This window comes from Microcebus murinus, chromosome 7 (assembly GCF_040939455.1).
Source record: "Microcebus murinus isolate Inina chromosome 7, M.murinus_Inina_mat1.0, whole genome shotgun sequence".
In the NCBI taxonomy this organism is placed as follows: domain Eukaryota; kingdom Metazoa; phylum Chordata; class Mammalia; order Primates; family Cheirogaleidae; genus Microcebus; species Microcebus murinus.
Genome location: NC_134110.1, coordinates 93,258,504 through 93,262,805, shown reverse-complemented (window position 1 = coordinate 93,262,805; position 4,302 = coordinate 93,258,504).

The window sequence follows — 4,302 nt, the reverse complement described above, 5'->3', positions numbered from 1 at the left end:
ATGTCCCTTTCTGAGGAGCTGGTGTTCCTCTTTGGGGGTGTGCTTTTTATTTGAGTTTTCATATTTCCAGAGTTCATTCGCTGATTTCTTCCCATCTGGATCAGTTGTTGCTTCTTGCCTTTAGGTTTTTGTTTGAGTTATGACACACCCTGTTTAGTCTCTGAACCAATATATGGTGTTTGTTGGTGAAATTCAACCACACCCTCTATGATGAGTCAGTAGATGCAGTAAAAGGGTTAAAATGTCCTCCCTTTCGGTAGGTGGCGCTTGCTGGGAGGAACAGGCTACACTGTTCTTTTGGGTACTGTAACCAGCTCTTGTTCCTCTGGAGAGGCACTCTAGTGCCTCAGGTGGTGGGTGGGGCCCTGGGAATTCCAGGTGTGTCCTTATTCTCCACCTCAGTGAGGGCTGGTCTGGGAGTGAGTCTGGGTGGATCTGCTTTCGTTTATCCTGCCCTCAGGCACCAAAAATATTGTTTGCGAAGGTCAAAGTTCTGTTCTCTGCTTCCAGAAAAGTTGTCAGGGAGGGGTTGTAATGGCCCCACTCAGTCAGAAAGTCTGTGTGTCGGGGTGGGGCTGTCTGAGACCTGCAGTATGGAGTCGGCCCTGCTCCTTTCCATCCTCCCCAACTCTGAGGATTCTCCTGGGCCTCTGCCAGCAGGCCAGATCCCATGCCACCAGGTCTCCCCTGGCTGCGATGCAGGCTGGGAGGCTCCCTGTGCCAAGTAGCCGCCTGGGCTGGGCACACAGTCCCACTTGGGAGGAGAGTTGCCCTCAAGCACGTTCATCTACCCTTTAAGGCACACACACCCTAGCAGGCTCATTCACAAATATCCCTTTGTGCCCTGGGCAATGCGAGATCTGGGTGCACAGGATCTGGTCTGCAGTTCTGACCTCTGGGCCCAGGAATTCACTGCCTGACCCCATCAGGGAGAGGAGTGCCAGTCCCAGTTCACCCACGGGGAGCTGGTTCGATATCTCTCAGTCTCAGGGTCTGCCCTGTTTTCCTGGAATCACCAGGCCAGCAGTACCTGGGAGGGCTGGCGGGCAGGGAGCTCACAGTCTGAGTACCCCTCAGTCAGCTGAAGGGCCCCAAAAGGGAAGGTCCTGTTCCCTGGAGATGCCTCCAGCTGGTGGCTATATTGTCTCTCTCAGCAGCCGTGGATAGGGAAGGGGGAGGGGAGAGTGACGCAATATGGTGCCTGCCCCATGGCTCAGGTCTGTGCACACGGAGGTGCCCTGAGGGAGTTGGGAGCCTGGTGCCGTGTCCGCTACAGGCTTACCGCTCACTGGCGGTGGCCATCTCTGGGCTGGTCCGCAGGTCTCTCCACCTGCTGGGGAGCCCAACAGCAGTCCGAGATGCAAGGGAGGGGGAAATTAACCGTTCCACCTACCCTTGCCGCTGGTCTCCAAGCTTCTTGGGAGGTCTCTGCTTCCAGTTCTCCTCTGCAACCTCCTCCCGTGGAGTCTCCCATAGTCTCCGTATTCTCCAGTATCCCTCCTTCCTACCTTCGTCCAATGTATGCTCGTCTGCTTGCTTCTTTCTTCTAATTTCTTCTAGAGAGTATCTTTTTTGCAGAGACACTGTGTCTGGCGGTGTTTCTCGTCCGGCATCTTGCTCGGCCCCTTGATTTCTTTTTGTTTTAATTGTTTCTCTTTGTCAAACTTCTCATGTTGTTTTTGAATGTTTTCTGAATTTCATAGAATTTGCTATCTGTATTTTCTTATAGTTCCCTCAATTTTATTAAGAGGATTATTCAGAATTATTTATCAGTCATCTCATATATGTCTTTTTCTTCTGGGTTCATTACTGAGTTTTAATAATTTATTTTGGTTACTGAGTTTTAATAATTTATTTTGGTGTCCAATTTCCCTGTCCTATTTGCCTGATCTTTCATAATGCTCTTTTCTTTGTGTTGATGCCTGTACATTTGAGGAAATAGCCACCTCTTCCTGCTTTTGTAGATATTCTTTGTTGGTGGTGGACCTTTACCATTTAGTTTAGTCTGGGATTTTTGATGAGTGGACTGGTAGCAACCCCAAACAGGCAGACCTTAGTGTTAGGTTCTCTTGTTGGGCTGCATCACATCCTGTGCTCTTAAGTCAAAAGTAATTACTGGCTATGCACCATGGTCCAGAAAGACCACTAGCTGGACTCTGCTATCAAGTGTTCTTGCTGGATGTGTTCTACAGTCATCTCTGTTTGGGTAGGGTTACATATTTTCTTCCCTGGATGGGGAATACTGCTGTGTAATCTGTAGTTGAGCAGAGCCATGTGATGAGCTTCAATTCTGGTGGAGGTCTCTAGGGTATCTGCTCAGCCACACATGGTGGGCAGGGCCAGTGTCTGTGCTCCAAAGATATGTGTGGACTTGGGCTTCTCTTGGCCTAGGGTAGGCTCTAGCAGAGAACTGAGGTTTGATGGAGTCACTGTTCTTCCTCTGGGGTTGGGTAGGAACAGATGCTCCCTCTGCAAATAATTGATAATAGTTAAAAAAATAACCTACAATTGTTTTCCAGTCCAGGGAAGATTTAATGTGAGCGCTGGAACTTAGATGGGTCACTTCTCCATTGCTAGGGTTGGGCAAGGCCAGATACTCCCTCTACAGGTTACTGCTGACTTACAGTTGCCTCTTGACCTGGGGAAGACTTGACAAAAGCACTTGGACTACGTGGGGAAGCTAGCTAGTGATTTAAGCCTGGAAGACCCATGAATCCATGTTTCCAGCAGTGTGATACTATTGGCTAGTTTCTCTGGTGTGGCTCCTCCATTGGCCAGAATGAATAGCAACCACCAAGATCCATGCACTGGTTGCAGAGGCCCAATCCCGTTCTTTGTTTCTAACTGGCCGGAAGTGGTCTAACCCTACCAGTTTCCCTTAGAAACATTGGAAATTGCCAGTGTTTCCCATGGGACAAGACAGGAGCAACCCTTCTGTGAAGGATCTCAGAATGGTGGGAAGCTAAATGTCTACCTCCCACTCACTTTTCCCACTATAGAAACTGTGGGTCCAGGGGAATTCTCTGTGTGAGACTGTGAACTGGCTTGGGGGAGGGGCAGCATCCATCTTGCTGATAACATTCCTCAAGGGAGCAAAAGTTTCAAAAGCGATTCAGAAAGGAAAAATAATGAAAACTTGAATTTGAAATTATAAAATGCTTAATGCAAATTAAAAGAAACAAAACATAAGGCTTAAAATGAGCTAAAAACCTTCCAAATTAGTCTGGGCATGGTAGCTTATGCCTGTAGTCCTAGCATTCTGGGAGGCCAAGGCAGGAGGATTGCTTGAAGTCAGGAGTTTGAGACCAGCCTGAGCAAGAGCAAGATCTTGTCTCTACTAAAAATATAAAGAAATTAGACAGACAACTAAAAATAGAAAAAATTATCTGGGCATGGTTGCACATGCCTGTAGTCCCAGCTACTGTGGAGGCAGAGGCAGGAGGATCGCTTGAGCCCAGGAATTTGAGGTTGCTGTGAGCTAGGCTGATGCCACGGCACTCTAGCCCAGGCAACAGAGCAAGACTCTGTCTCAAAACAAACAAACAAACAAACAAACAAAAACTTCCCAAATTAAAAAAACAAAAACAAAACCAGACTAGAATTAAAACTCAGGAGAAAATAAGGTGAAGAATTAGTTATTATTAATCCTCCCTGCCCTATTTTCATACTTGTTAAAGAGTGTGAACCCTGGAAGATCTCTTTTGTTTTGCTGTGGTAGGCAGTGGTTATGGATGTAGAGAAACCCCAAAAGAAACCCCTGAGGTGAAAAGTAATGGGGGAGAGAGAGAGAGAGAGAGAAAGAGAGAGAGAGAGAGACAGAGAGAGAGAGAGAGAGAGGGAGGGAGGGAGGGAGGGAGGGAGGGAGAGAGAGAGAGAGAGAGAAGAGAGGAGAGGAAGGACACCTAGGCAAAAGAGAAAGGCAGATAAAGGAGATATTGAGGTTTTCCTAGATGAACTGCAATTAATCTCTCTTTTCCATTTCTGCATGAAAGCTTTACTAGAAGTGTATATTATTTAATACTGCTTCACATGGGGGGGTGTTTGTACGTATGTGTGTGTGCGTATGTATCGAGTGAGGGATTGGTCTCAACACAGCAACTGGGTGAGGCAGAGTCAGCTGAAGGAGGCCCAGTCACATCTTGGTGTCTGCACACAACGTGCATGTAGCAGGGGCTGAATGAATCCGGGGTGAGATGGTGGCTCACAACCTCCCCGGAATTCCTCTGTTGATTCCGGATAAACCACCTGCATAACTGTCAGAGAATATCTGAGTCCTTCTGTTAAAGACAAAGACTGGACAAG